This window comes from Zingiber officinale, chromosome 6B, assembly GCF_018446385.1.
Source record: "Zingiber officinale cultivar Zhangliang chromosome 6B, Zo_v1.1, whole genome shotgun sequence".
In the NCBI taxonomy this organism is placed as follows: Eukaryota; Viridiplantae; Streptophyta; class Magnoliopsida; order Zingiberales; family Zingiberaceae; genus Zingiber; species Zingiber officinale.
Genome location: NC_055996.1, coordinates 129,490,492 through 129,507,315, shown reverse-complemented (window position 1 = coordinate 129,507,315; position 16,824 = coordinate 129,490,492). Strand labels below are relative to the sequence as shown.

At 36.4% G+C, this 16,824-nt stretch overlaps 1 long non-coding RNA gene across 1 annotated transcript; it reads right to left on the bottom strand.

Moving 5' to 3' along the window:
* Nucleotides 1–447: 447 nt before the first annotated feature.
* Nucleotides 448–1,140, bottom strand: LOC121990667. The gene is made up of 3 exons (XR_006114655.1): nucleotides 1,086–1,140; nucleotides 930–997; nucleotides 448–503 (listed from the first exon to the last, which is right to left on the bottom strand). It is a non-coding gene; the product is annotated as an uncharacterized LOC121990667 (long non-coding RNA).
* Nucleotides 1,141–16,824: the final 15,684 nt, after the last annotated feature.

Here is a 16,824-nt window from a genome sequence, read left to right as displayed (position 1 = left end):
TTGCAACACACTCTGCCTGAATCGACCACTAACCCATGAGTGGTGGTGTGTGCAGATCCATGTAACTGGCGATGTGCTCAACAATAATGGAGCGGACTATCGCACAGCATGCAATCATGCAAATGATGCATGGCAATAACCATATAAACATCCTGACCTAATCCATATATATAGAAAAGTGCACCCTAGGTCAACGAATCATATCGAATCAAAGGTACACAAAAGGTATAAAAACCTAGGTCCTGAACATGGTGAAACATGGTATATCACTACCCCTATAAGCATGTATAGACAGGTAAAGTATACATGGGATGCAAAACAAATCAATCAATCAAACATGTATCAAGATTTGGGTAGTAATTAATCGAAACAGATAAGAAACACAATTGATGCAATATGTTAATTTCATTACTAAGCATATCAAAGACAAAAAGTCAAAAGTACCCGCCTCCAATCGAAATGGTCCAAATCTGACTCCGAGATACTCGTCTCGCGTCAAAGTCCTGTGTCACCAATGTATACATTTTTATTTAGCTAAAAATTTAAATGAATAGCTAAATAAAATCCTTAATAACAATTTAGGACAAAACCCTAAACTATAAACCTCAACCTACCTAAACAAAGTCTAACGATAAATTAGGGTTAGTTACCTAATCCCTAATCCACCATTAGATCAAGAATCCAAACTTAATTCCATTTACACATGATTAATCATCTATATAATCAATCACCTAATTCCATTTATACAAATCATGAAAACTACATCACACCTAATTCAAATACATAAACAATTATGTATGTACCAATTCCTTCCTAAATCAACATGTATCATAATCATGTTCCTTACCTAGATTCACATGATCATCTAACCAAATCCTCCAATTCGGAACATGATCTACAATAAATATTCAAATACACCTAATCCTTACCTTAATTCTGCCGCTGTTGGAACTCAAGGGTTGCTGTTGGACAAAGTACTGTTGGAAGACCCTCCTCACTGCCCGGATCAAAAGAATATCATAAATCAACCTAAAAATCCATTCACAACTTCAATCCAGCCACAAAAAGAAATGTTTTTCCCTTACCCTTCTCTGGATTTGGTGAAAGTCTAGAATCCTTTGGCATGGCAGAAGACAATCGACTGGAGACCCCACACAGACGGCGGCTGAGGAACTAGGGCAGAGGAAAGGTCGGCATCAGTAGATGTCGGCGGTGCTAGAGTGACGGCGAGAAGACATCGGCGGTGAGCGGCACACAGTGGCGACAGTGCGCAACAAATCAGAAGAGGGCGAAGGGCTTAACCGACGGTGGCTCGCGCTGGAGTTTGTCTAGGGCAGAGGAAGAGAGGGGTTCGGCTCGGGCAGGCGGTCGGGCGGCGCCGGGTGGCTAGGGCACCGAGGGGTGCGGCTCGGGAGGAAGAAAAGGAGAAGAAGAAAGTGGCCGATTGCGTCGCCGGCGGCTAGGGCTTCGGCAAGGGATCGGCTGCCGGCGTTCGGGAAGAAGCAACCGCCAGCCGGCGGTTAGGGCCGAGAGGAGGAGAAGGCTCGGCGGCGTCGGGGAGAAAAGAGGGAACGGCGAGAATGAGAGGAAATAAAAGAAAATAAGATAATAAATAAGAAAAGGAAAAAGAGATAAATAAATAAATCTTTTCCTCTCTTAAATGGGTAGCCCAAACAGGCTTTCTCGGGGCCCCGTTTTTATCCCCGTGAACTCGTCCGTACAAGCTCCGAAAAATTCCCGAAAAATGTCCAAAAATTTCGGAAAATTCCCTTATTAATATTCGCCTATTTTCGATATTTTACATTCTCCCCCACTTATAAAAATTTGGTCCCCAAATTTCGTTATCTACCATCAGCAAGTACTAACAATAAACAGGAAGAATAAATGCTGAATGGTAAACTGAATCACATACCTCAAGTAAAAAGATGGGGATATCGAGCTCGGATAGTGTACTCGAGCTCTCAAGTAGCCTCCTCGTCCGAATGATGCTACCATCCGACTTTAACCAGCCGGATAGTTTTGTTCCGCAACTGACGTTCTTTCCGGTCTAGAATCCATACCGGAACCTCCTCATAGGTGACGTCAGGCTGAAAGGAGAACTGAGATTATCTACTAACACATGTATCAGATCGGGTACGTATCTCCTCAGCGTAGATACGTGGAATACGGCGTGAACGCCTGCCAAGGACGGCAATAGTGCCAACCGATAAGCTACTGCTCCAATCCTTTCCGAGATCTGGAAAGGTCCAATTTATCGCGGAGCTAGCTTACCTCTGAGGCCAATCTCTTCACCCCTTTCGTGGGTGAAACTCGTAGAAATACCTGGTCGCAAATGGAGAACTCTAAGGGTCTCCGACTCCGGTCAGCATAACACTTCTGACAGTCTTATGCCTCTGACATCCTCTATCTGATAATATGGACCACTTTGCCTCACGTTGAGCTCTATGAGGTCTCAACAACTGGGTCTCTCGGATTCTCGTCCTGATCGACGACTGAGCAACTATGGTAACAATAATACCCTGCTCTGTCTGTCCCTGTTCCTCAATGTCTAACTCAGAGAAATCCTGAATCAAATCTGTGACCACAACTCGGTGGGAAGCTAAAGTCCCTCTGGACCTCTAGCTAAGTGCATCGGCAACCACATTAGCTTTTCCCCGGTGATAGCTAATGGTACAATCATAATCCTTCAGGAACTCCATCTATGTCCTCGGTCAAAGATTAAGTTCCTTCTGAGTGAATAGATATTTGAGACTCCGATGGTCAGTGAGAATCTCAATGTAATATCATACAGGTACTACCGCCAAATCTTCAGGGCCAAAATAATAACGGCCAACTCCCGATCATGAACTGAGTATTTTCTTCTCAGGCTCAATCAACTATCAAGAAGCATATAAGAACGCTCTACCGTGCTACCTCATAACAGCACCCATACCCTGTAGAGACGCGTCGGTGTAGAGGACAAATTCGTCCTCTTCTGAAGGTAAAAACCAAAAATCAAAGCCGACACTAGTCTCCGCTTCAGCTCCTAGAAGCTGGTCTTGAAATCCTCAGTCCAAGTAAACTTCACGCATTTCAGGGTCACGCGTGAAAGTAGCATAGCTATGCGGAAGAAACCCTCAACGAAAGGTCTGTAATATCCTGCGAGTCACAAAAGACTGCGGATCTCCTACACTGATTTCGACTGCTCCCAACGGTAACAACCTCTATCTCCTGTGGAACCACGGTACACTCCTACTGGTGACCGTGTGTCCCAAACATCATAACAAAAGACAATCCAAACCAGCACTACTGATAATCACATATAGATGTTCTCGTCGAATCATCTCTAGATCTATGTAAAGGTAGTATACGTGACTCACCTCGAATCCGTAATAGATCACAACATCGTCCACAAAGATAATGGACACCTATCCAAACATCCTCGACATACTAGGATCATCGAGTCCCTGGAAACATCTAAGGCACTGTAAGCCTATATGGCAAAAACCAAGACACATAATGTCTGTATCACAGCCATTCCTATCCATAAGATCTCCAATAATAAATCGAAAAATCTGATCATCAATAACATAAATCACCAAAGAATAAATCCTCCAGGGTGAGAGCAACGCTCCATCACAGGAAACACCACATATGTGGGAGCAACGCTCTACCACAAGAAATCCTCAATATGTGGGAGCAACACTCCACCACAAATAATCTGAAATATGTATCTACAACAAATATATGAGCAATGCTCCGCTACCAGTAATCCGTAATATGTGGGAGCAACGCTTCACCACAAAATAATACATAAGTACCCCAAGGCACCTAACTATCCAGCTAGAGATTGTACAATATCTCTCTACCACAAATCACTGTGGTTAGCCTAGGCTATAACTACCTAGTAACTAATCAAATCCATCATCAACTCTATCAACATCCTAGTGGGTCATCCACTGATAGGAAAATTAGTTGATGGGTTAATCCAACAAACGACATAATGCAGTCACTCCACATTCTGCATTCAGTATAAGTAAAATCATTATACTGCTACCAATGTATACACCTAGCACACATGCTCACACAACATATGTATGATCAACAAAATCCTCCAATTATTATACACCAAACATACTCACAACTCAGGTATATTCAGTATGATACATCCAACAATACATACCGAACACGTGTGCAAAATCAACATAGGTAAAATCAACAATACACCTCAAACAGCACTCACATAACATATCGTATAACCGATATATGCTTCCAATAAAACATACTAAACCCAGGTGCACTCACAAATCAAACCTAATCAAAAAGATACCTCAGATACCACACCAAACACATATGTACATATCACAACTCAGATTAAATCGACAAAATGCCTCCATCAAAACACCACCGATGTACTTATACTACATCTCAGACTTAATCGACAAGATATCTTCAATCATACATCCAGATACATACACCGAACTACATATCTATGATCCACAAGGAAACTACAAACCATATCAGAACATGGATACATATACTACTTGCAAATGGACAGTCTACCACATAACTCCTACAACACATAACAATCATAATATACATGTAACATAGACATGCAAAATCAGCACACCAGCTCAATCAAAGAGACCAACCTTATGCTACCAACACTCATGGGTTACCGGTATATCTAAACAAAATTCATGCATATGTATCAAGCATGAATACATCAATCAAAGGCAACCCAAAATAAAGCAGCCTAATCATCCAGTAACAACTCTGCTCTAGGTTCAAAGAAACTGGTATCGGACAAGAAAAATATACACACCGTGGTATAACATTGCCAGTCAATGTCATACACTACCAAGACTATATCTAATGGGAAAAATTTTATCAACATAAATCCAAATGTACTCTCCCAGTATACACTAGTAACTATTGTATCCCATAAGTGTTAAGCAATTAGCTCTACACTTCCTTACATCAGCGGGGTCACATATCCCAAAGCACCCTCTAAGTTATCCCACCAGGTATATACAATCCACGGTCAAAATCTTCATGGAATAGGATACATCGATCCTTTATAACCTATCCAAGCCGATAATGATATATGGCTAAATCAGTCATTTTTACGTCAGTACAAAACATGTACTCAAATGTGCTCTAGATACATAACTAAGCACAAATAACCTAAAGGTTCGAACCTCTAAAAATAGAGTATGGAAATCCTTTACTGATCAACCAACAAAAACTAAATCATTCATCTACTAACTAATCAAAAATACCTTAATCCTCCACAAGCAACTAAGGTATATCCAACCACATAATACCATATGCATAAATGTGTATGACCCAAAAGATAAAGTCAGAATTCAAGATCATCAAGACACTCTCATTTTTATCCTCAAAAATATCAACCCATATAATATCAGATGAATCAGTCTCTACTCCACATGAGAGCAAATTAGTATTCAAAACATCAAATCATTATTTATCCACATAGTCCAATATCAGAGGAAGAAAATATCAATTTTATCATCCTGTTAATTAACCACAACTAACCAGATATATTAAAATCTCATGGGCACACTCAACCGTAAACTCTCTAGCACCCGATTAATAATCTGATCACCAACTAATAACATCAAACCTGTGAATATCATACATGACACTCACTATGTCACCATCAACAGCAACCCAAATAATAGATCATCAAAATAGTTATCCACTAATAGATCATCAAACAACCACATAACATTTACTCTCATAAATCATTAGAAATCAACACATCACAATATCTGATCTTCCAATATCCCTCAATCTCAAATCATTCTCAACAATGATCAAACATGGTAACCCTCCAATGACCAATTTTCATCGTATAGGATACCCTAATATCCTAAAGATACGAGTATAAAAACTCTACTAGCTAAGTCCACAGGAATATATAGGTATCATCCATTACCCAGCTAACAATAGCAGAGGCTGATATGTGCCTCCATCTCCTAGTAGTAGTAACATAAGCTAAAACTACTGATGGTATGATATGAAAAATCACCAGAGACTATAATCCTTGATCTCTATGAGGGTCGACCCAGATCAGTGGCTAACCCATCACATGTAATATGGCTACAACAACCAGACATGTACTAAAGATAAAGTGCTAATACATGTCATCACTATTATAAAATAAACATCATACCTATTTGCTGTCTGGAGATGTTCCGTCGCTGTCCTGTCCCCAACCTTTGACCTCAAACTCCGAACGAGAAACATCGTCGGAAATCCAAATAAATCCGAAACATAACCATATCGAAAATCCGAAAATGCCCAGTTTGACTCGCAAACCTGGCTAACCCAAATATCCAGAATACTAACAACAGGTATCCGATAAATCTCCAAAACACCAAAAGCAGGTATCCATAACCTGCTCTGATACCAATAAATTGGTATCAGATAAATCCCGCAAATCCAACAAACTGAAATAGATATCCAAAAATCCAGAACACCAAAAGCAGGTATCGTAACCTGCTCTGATACCAATAAATTGGTATCAGATAAATCTCGAAAATCCAAAATATAAAAATCCAACAAGTATCGCCCAACTTGGCGCTCTGATACCAAGTAAATAAATTGGTATCAGGTTATCCCAAACATCAAAAATACGAAAACAAAAGATCGTATACCTGTGCTCTGATACCACTAAATTGTCACGCCCCAGAGGAGTCCCTGTCCGAGAAAATTTCGGCAGCATCTCCCCTGTACGGCGGACAATCAAAAATTTTCTACAAGCACTAAATACTCAGCCACAGGCGGCTGGAATCATAACAATAATAAAAATCAATCACCACGCAGTTTATATATATATTCAGCCTCTGGCTGACACAACCACACAGTAATAATACTCTGACTCAAAAACCACCCTACTCAACTACACTCGTAAAGTTCAAAACCGACGAACTCACCTCTTCTGCCATCCAGGCAGGCATGTAGTAGAAATAAAACCAAATCCAAACCCATCAATATAATAAAATCTATATCATGTCCATAAGCAAATAATCCAGAACATAACGAGTTCAAACAGTCTAGAACAGAAAGAAACCAAAGAAAACCAAACATATCCTGGAGGTCTGCAGGACCAGCACTATGTGCAGTGAGGACTAGCGACTGGAACTCCCTCCTGACAGCATCAACCTGAAAATATCAACAATGGAGGCGGGGTGAGTCCAACACTCAGCAGGTACAATTGATATGCAAAGTAAAGAAATAACACCTAACACTAATCATGCGTACAGTCTCCTGATAAGAAAGATAAGAATGCATCTGAAATAAACAGGAGAATACTGTACTAACCAGGTCCTGAGTATAAGGTCAAACAGTCCGAGTGGTATAGGGATCCTTTATGCATGTCAAACATAGGTATCCAAACAATATGCAGCATATAAATGCAGCAACCACAAACACAAGCAATAAATGCATCATGCATATGATGCCAATGATGCGTCCTGGTCACCCCTGACGCCAGTCGATCATCTCATACAAAAGTGAGGCCGAGTGGGTAGGGCTGTGACAACCGTGCACTCTGTCGTCACTACTCCTGATGAGTGACCGAGTGGACGGGATGCTGTCGGAGTACACCTATCCTCCTACCCCAAATCATAGATGGAGGAGCGCAATGCTCTCAACTCCCGGTACACGATGACGGGGAGGAATCCCTGCCGGATAACACGTTGTGTCACACTACCCATGAGCGGACCAACGGTGCCTAACAGAGTCCCTGCTGCAACACACTCTGCCTGAATCGACCACTAACCCATGAGTGGTGGTGTGTACAGATCCATGTAACTGGCGATGTGCTCAACAATAATGGAGCGGACTATCGCACAGCATGCAATCATGCAAATGATGCATGGCAATAACCATATAAACATCCTGACCTAATCCATATATATAGAAAAGTGCACCCTAGGTCAACGAATCATATCGAATCAAAGGTACACAAAAGGTATAAAAACCTAGGTCCTGAACATGGTGAAACATGGTATATCACTACCCCTATAAGCATGTATAGACAGGTAAAGTATACATGGGATGCAAAACAAATCAATCAATCAAACATGTATCAAGATTTGGGTAGTAATTAACCGAAACAGATAAGAAACACAATTGATGCAATATGTTAATTTCATTACTAAGCATATCAAAGACAAAAAGTCAAAAGTACCCGCCTCCAATCGAAATGGTCCAAATCTGACTCCGAGATACTCGTCTCGCGTCAAAGTCCTGTGTCACCAATGTATACATTTTTATTTAGCTAAAAATTTAAATGAATAGCTAAATAAAATCCTTAATAACAATTTAGGACAAAACCCTAAACTATAAACCTCAACCTACCTAAACAAAGTCTAACGATAAATTAGGGTTAGTTACCTAATCCATAATCCACCATTAGATCAAGAATCCAAACTTAATTCCATTTACACATGATTAATCATCTATATAATCAATCACCTAATTCCATTTATACAAATCATGAAAACTACATCACACCTAATTCAAATACATAAACAATTATGTATGTACCAATTCCTTCCTAAATCAACATGTATCATAATCATGTTCCTTACCTAGATTCACATGATCATCTAACCAAATCCTCCAATTCGGAACATGATCTACAATAAATATTCAAATACACCTAATCCTTACCTTAATTCTGCCGCTGTTGGAACTCAAGGGTTGCTGTTGGACAAAGTATTGTTGGAAGACCCTCCTCACTGCCCGGATCAAAAGAATATCATAAATCAACCTAAAAATCCATTCACAACTTCAATCCAGCCACAAAAAGAAATGTTTTTCCCTTACCCTTCTCTGGATTTGGTGAAAGTCTAGAATCCTTTGGCATGGCAGAAGACAATCGACTGGAGACCCCACACAGACGGCGGCTGAGGAACTAGGGCAGAGGAAAGGTCGACATCAGTAGATGTCGGCGGTGCTAGAGTGACGGCGAGAAGACATCGGCGGTGAGCGGCACACAGTGGCGACAGTGCGCAACAAATCAGAAGAGGGCGAAGGGCTTAACCGACGGTGGCTCGCGCTGGAGTTTGTCTAGGGCAGAGGAAGAGAGGGGTTCGGCTCGGGCAGGCGGTCGGGCGGCGCCGGGTGGCTAGGGCACCGAGGGGTGCGGCTCGGGAGGAAGAAAAGGAGAAGAAGAAAGTGGCCGATTGCGTCGCCGGCGGCTAGGGCTTCGGCAAGGGATCGGCTGCCGGCGTTCGGGAAGAAGCAACCGCCAGCCGGCGGTTAGGGCCGAGAGGAGGAGAAGGCTCGGCGGCGTCGGGGAGAAAAGAGGGAACGACGAGAATGAGAGGAAATAAAAGAAAATAAGATAATAAATAAGAAAAGGAAAAAGAGATAAATAAATAAATCTTTTCCTCTCTTAAATGGGTAGCCCAAACAGGCTTTCTCGGGGCCCCGTTTTTATCCCCGTGAACTCGTCCGTACAAGCTCCGAAAAATTCCCGAAAAATGTCCAAAAATTCCGGAAAATTCCCTTATTAATATTCGTCTATTTTCGGTATTTTACAATTATTTAATTGGCAGGTTGATTCGTCTTGTTTTAACTCTTCTCGTCTCTACAGCAACAACGGAACGAGCATTTTCAGCTATGAAACTTGTTAAAACAGCTCTTCGTAACAAGATGGAAGAAGAGTTTTTAACAGATTCTATGGTCATCTATATTGAACGGGAGTTAGCGGAAACTATTGATAATGATATAATAATTAATAAGTTTGATTCTAAGAAAAATCGAAGAGCACAACTTCAAGAATATTTTTATTCTATGCTTTTGAATGTACTGAATATTAAATATTTTATGTCATGTTTTTGAAAAATTAATATTCACATACTTTTATTTGTATTTTTGAATTGATTAATTTTTTATATCAATTATAGTCAGCCCCAGGTATCTTTGAATCCTAGCTACGCCCCTGATTATACCAGAGATGTCATGCGCTCACAACCTGCGCTACACTCTCGGGGCTTATAATGTGTTTCCTAAAGTTAGTGCTAATAGACATTTCAATGTGTCACATTATAAGTGATTCATGCCAAACAAAGAGGAAATTAATACAAGATGACTATTATATTCAATTTTTTCCCTCGAGATTTTTTTGTTGTTGTTGTAAGTTATCCAAGGATACAATGATTGACATAATTTGAGTTGTTGTCTTGTAAATCATGAAACAAATATGGATCATATGAAGTGTATGACGAGTTGACTTGTATAGAAAGAAGATTGAGAACAAATAAAGTGATTGATGCTGGCGTAGAAGAACAACTTAACAAAGAAAGAAAACATTGAAAACAAGTGTCGTTAGATAGGATAATCGTAGTTGTTCAATGAAAATAAGATCATGAGGCTGATCATACTAAATATCTCAGTTGCAGAATTTAAAATGAGTTGATATCAATGTTGACAAGTAAAGTAAGAAAAACAATACTTGCAAAGGTTAAATAAGAAAAATATTTTTCAATAATATTATATTGTACTCTTAATATCAGTCATAAAGAGTAATTTTCCATTGTCATATGATGTTTAGATGATTCAAAAAGTTCTACAAAAGTAGAAAATATTGTGTGTAATTTTTAGAGATTGATGATACTTCAAGACTTGAGCTTTTATGCATCTTAAAAAATGTTTTAGTCAATTTTGAGCTTGATATTAATGATATTAGAGGTCAATAATATGATAATAAATCTAATATAAAAGAGATACAAAAAAGTGTAAAAAAAGGTTACTTGAAATGAATGTTAGAGCTTTTTATACTCCTTGTAATTGTCATGATCTTAATTCAGCTTTGTGTGGTATGACAAATTGTTGTTCTAAGGCTGTCATTTTTTGGAGTGATACAATAGATCTATATATTGTTCTCCCCTTCTACTAAGTGATGAAAGACTTTCAAAGATCATGTGAAGGATTTGACAATTAAGTCATTATCACAAACATGTTGGGAAAGTCACATTGAGAGTGTTAAACCTGAGCAAACTGCACAAATAAGAGATACGTCGTATGTCTTGACAAATGGTAATGAAGATCCAAAAATATAGAGTGAAGCTAAGTCCCTAGTGTCACATGAACTTGAGAATTTTGAATTATTACTTGGTGTGATAATTTGGTATAAGTTATCGCACGCTATCAACATTGTGAGCAAATTTGTTCAATACGAAGATATGAATATTGCTATTGCTATCAATTTTTACAAGGAATTATTTTATTTCTAAAAAAATTTGTAGAAGATATTTATGATAAGGCAATAGCTGAAGTGAAAGAAATGTCGACATGTGATATGAGCATTGCAGTTGTATTTCAAGAGAAATGTGTTGTTCGAGGAAAGAAACAATTTGGTAAAAGTGACAATGGAGAAGTGGCAGTCAGCTGTAGAATATTTTTGAATCAACTACTTTCTTTTTATAATCAATCGATCATTTTTCTATGAAAACTCTATTTGAATAATTTTAAAAATATGAAGAAACATTTGATTTTTTTTCGATCTGGAGAGGTTACAACGTATAGATGATGAAGCCTTGTTGAGGTCTTTCGAGAATCTTGAAATTTTTTTTGACTTATAGCGGTTATTTTGATATTAACGGGGATGATTTATTTTTCGAATTGATCTTCTTGAAGCAAAATGATGTAGTGAATTAGTTGAAGGAAATGGATGGATGTTTCCAAAATGCTCACATTACTTATAAAAATTTGTTTTCTATCTCAGTTACAGTAGCAAGTGCAGAACAATGTCTCTCAAAGTTAAAGTTCATCAAAACTTTTTTCCTATCAACCCTATTATAAGAAAGATTGAATGGATTGACTATGTTATTAATTGAGAAAGAAATTATTGAACAACTTGATTAAATTAGTATTTTAGCTCTAAAATTATAAGGCAAGATATTTGTTTACTAAATGTTTGAATAAATGTCTCACAAAGTTACAAATTTCTTCAATCTGATGATATGCTATTGCTATCAAACTTTTACAAGGAATTATTTTATTTCTAAAAGAATTTAGAGAACATATTTATGATAAGGCAATGGTTGAAGCTAAAGAAATGACATGTGAGATGAGCTTTAAGGTTGTATTTCGAGAGAAACAAGTTGTTCGAAGAAAGAAATAATTTGGTAAAAGAGGTAGTGAAGAAGTGACACGGTCAGCTGTAGAATATTTTTAAATCAATTACTTTGTCTTTATAATCGATTAAGCTCGTTCTTGTATGAAAATTTGATTTGAACAATTTCAAAAATATGAAGAAAAAACATTTGATTTTTTGTTCAACTTGGAGAGGCTACAACGTGTAGATGATGAACCCTTGTTGAGGTCTTTTAAGAATTTTTAAAATTCTTTGACTCATAGGGGTTGTTCTGATAATAATGAAGATAATTTATTTTCTGAGTTGGCATTCTTGAAGCAAAATGACTTGGATACAGAGAAATTGTAATATGATTAAGAACTTATTACACACTTACGAAGTAAAAGTATTTATATAATCTAATTGAGAGAAGTACAAGTGTATTATAATTTGATATAATAATACACCTGTAATAATAAGTGTACAATTCACTTTGCCGAAAATAAGCGTATTTAAAATTATTTAAAAATGAAGAAAAATAAAAGTATGTCTAATTATTTAAATGAAAAAACGGAGAGAACAACTCTTACAAAAAGGAATAAAATTGAGAAAATAAGAATAATGAAATGAGATAACAATATAAAGAATCATGCTCCTGTACTCAACTTATAATCATCTGTGAAGCACAAAAAATAAATTAAATTAATAAAAAAACATATATAATAAATGATAAAACTTAATACAATCCTAGAAAATGAAGATCGCAGCGAGACCAAGCCAGCCATTATCATTTATCAAGAATTAAATGAGTTTTTTAATGCATAGAACAATAAAAAATAAATCATATTTTTTATCACCTAAACTAGAACAATTGTAAATATATAATAGAATTGAGACAAAAGAGAAATCAAAAAATTTATGACTGTAAATACATATAAATGAATGCTAAACTTTTTATCAAGGAAGTGAAACAGTAGAGGTATCTAATTCTCTATTGCTAAAAATAATAAAATCCTCCCTTTCGATTGGACACAATATGGACGAATGCATCAACATTTGAACTTAATCAAGTAATGAGCATAGTAACAACAACTAGATTAGCGTGACAGTATTAGGTGCAGTTTGTATTCCCCAATCTCAACGAGCGAGAGAAGCATAAAGAGGGAGAGTTGGAAAAGGGAAAGAGAGGGAATTCTAAAAGGACTAATATTTTTATTTTGTATTGTATGGATAAATAATTTTCTAATTTATATTCTTACCAATCATAGGAGAAAACATCACAAATGGAGGAGAAACTTAACAAGTGAAGACTAGTGTTGAGAGATATTGAAGAGCAATAAATTATATTTTATGAAATAATATACATAACTAAGAATAAATTTAAAATATTAAAAAGAGAGTGCCTTTACAATTCTATGTTGCAATCATAACGAGATCTTTGTAAAATCTGAAGTTTTGACGAGAGAATGAGATCATATAAATCTTCAAAAATATATATATTAAAATATATTTAATATATTAAAAATAATAGATCCCCATAAAAATGAGCACCCTAAGTATAAACTTTAATGGCCTATGCTTAAAATTGGCCCGGTAGTCAATAATTTTTTCAAACAGAATTCAAATCTATAATATTTTATTTGACTGTTTACAAACTATTCACGAGTCGAACTCGAATCAAAAAGTGATTTTTTTTAATATTATTTTTATTTAAATATACTCAAATTAATTTGAATTGAACTAGAATTTAAGTCATATAGTTCAATTTTGCTCGAATCAAGATTCGAATAATTTGAACCGAACTCGAGCTTGAATTTTATTTCTAAACAAGCTCGAGCTAAAATTATTTATATTTTTGAGCTTCAAATTGAATTCAAATATCACATATATTTTTCGAGTTTGAATTTAAATATTAATATTTTTATATTATTCAATTCGATTTTATTTGCACACCTAGTCATCATATGTCCAAAGCCATGTGACCTAGTTGCGTAGTCAAAGTAGGGTCATCTCAAGGTTCTTTATGGCCCTAGGAAAAATAAAATTTAGGCCTTTAACAATTTTTTCAAAAAAAAATTTCGCAATTTTTCATTCGGACTTGGGAACAATAGTGACGGATTTATTTTTTTTATAAAATAAAATTTAATTTTGTAAAATATATTTTTATATAAAATTTATTTTTTAATTTTTTTTAAGATGCAAAACTATTGATTAAATTTTTATATTCATTTTGATAATAAATTTTTTTCATAAAATTACTAAATTATTTACTTTTTTTTTTATAAAATCCACCCTAAAAGAATTATGAATGCTCTCTTTGAGAGACAGATCATTTATAACAAAAAAAAATATATAGAAATAATTACTAATCAGTCAAAAAAATTGTCAAACCAAGTTATTCATGGTCAGTATGAACTAGCATTAAACACATGGAAAACTTATATTGATTATAATACTAAATGAGACAATAAGATTGACTATGTAATACAACTACATAATTTACAACCTTAACAATGTTCAGATAAAACTGAAATTTTACAAAAGAGTATTCAAAAACAACACCATCAAATCCAACAATGAGATTAAAGGCATCATGAAAACTAAGAAACGAAAAAAAAAATCATATTTAAAAAACAGACTAGTATTCTACTTTGCATTGTATAATAAAAAAAAATATCTAATTCATGCTCTTATTGGGATAGAAAGAACAAGAAAAAAAATTACCATCGGGTGAAGAGTTGGATGTCCTTTGAGAGTATCGTCGACGAGGGAGGAGAAATGCATGTTCAGTACGGAATTACTAATAAGAAAGAAAAAAGACGTGAAACATTGACAAGAGAAAAAAAAATTACAAGATCAACCAGTGCTAGAGTTTTTGAAAGATATTAAAAAGAAAATGTTGATTAGATCTTATAACATATAATTAAAAATAATAATTATAAAAAATTTACAACAAATGAAATAAAAATAATATAATATAAAAACGGAATGCTTTCTTAAAAAACTTGAATAAAAAATTAAAATGTTTAAAATTATGGCCTCAAATTAAATGTTTGAGGACCTTTAATTATTTTTATTTTTATACAAAGATAGGTAATATAATATGATTAAAAGCAATGAGCTCTAATCAAATTAAGTCTTAAGCCGTGTCAGAGGTCGTTGACCGACGACATAACTGAGATAACCATGTGGTCACGTGGATAGGGGCTGCCCTGGCCGTGTGGCCAGGCCATGCGACCATTATATCCCTCATATTTTATAAATTATCGTAAATATATCTTCATCGTCAACTCTGTTAATTGATACCGAATTAGTCATGTGATAGCCACATGACTCACATGACGGGATTCTTAAAAACCTAATGAAGTCTTCGATGTTGGTGAAGAGTGAAGACCGCGTGCTTCAACTTCTTTAATTAAGAGCCTAATGAAGTCGCCTTGCGTCTCTACGTCTGTCTTTATCTGTGAATTAAGATTTTTCGTAACCAGCTAAGTCAATTTGGACTAGGACCTTGTCGATTACAGAGGAAACGGCGGCGAAGGTTAATGGAGAGGTGGAAGGGACTTACAGTGAGAAGGTGGGCAGAACGGTTTTCTATTTCGCCGATCATGTTGCGTGTGCTGGAAGCGACGGAAATGGGGGCTACTTCAGGGCCTCCGCAGCTTGACTCCTTAGAATCTCGCCGCATCAGGGAATGGTAAAATTCCACCACCTTCGGCACTCGCCTCACGCATGCCGATGTCAACCTGGACCCCTTTGACGGCAGTGGGGGCGGAGGTGGAGGCGGAGGTGTCGGTGTTAAATTATATATTTATTTATTTATATTTAATTAAAATAATTTGGATTTTTTTTTTATAATGTTTAAGAATTTTTTTTAATGTAATTTATTAACTTAATTATATAAGACGTTATACTATATATCAATTTTAAGATTTAATAATAAGATTAATTTTTTCCTTCTCTTAATTTCTACATGGTATAGCAATTCTTATTTTCTAACCTAATTTTTTCTACCGCCTCCTGTAATTGCTTCGTGTTGTCACTATCGTCTCTTACTACTGCTATTGATTTTGACGCCGACATCTATTTTCTATCCTACTGCTGTTGATTTCGGCGCTGACATCTCTTTTTGGCCGACGTCCTATCCTACCGATTTTGACGTCGATATTATTTTCTGCCGATTTCGATGTCGGCGCTATTTTCTATCGATTTAGGCACCGACATCCTGTGCTGTTAATTTCGGCATTGACGTTCTTTTCTATCGATTTCGATGTCGAAGCCCTATGTTGTCGATTTTGGCACTGACGACTTTTTCGACTGATTTTGACATCGACGTCCTATGCTACATTTGACATTCATCTCTGCCTCAGATTCTTTGTGTGACCACAGGTCGTCCTAACATCAGTTTTTGCGGATCATACAAATGTATATCCTTACACTTTGGTTATTCTTAGAATTATTCGTTCTGTCATCATGTCTGGTCGTGCAGATACTTCATGGAAATCTGATTCATATATGTTTGAGTAGTTTTAACAGTTCCTTGCTTCACAACCCTCTGCCAAATCAGCTTCATCTCATATAGGTTTGTCGTCGTCTGATATTTCAGGTATATTTTCATCCTTGTGGATTTTGGACTCTGGTGTCTCCCATCATATGTCATCCAATTTATCATCTTTTGTTTATTTTTTCTCCCGATTCATCTATCTATTTTGACTGCTGATGGTACT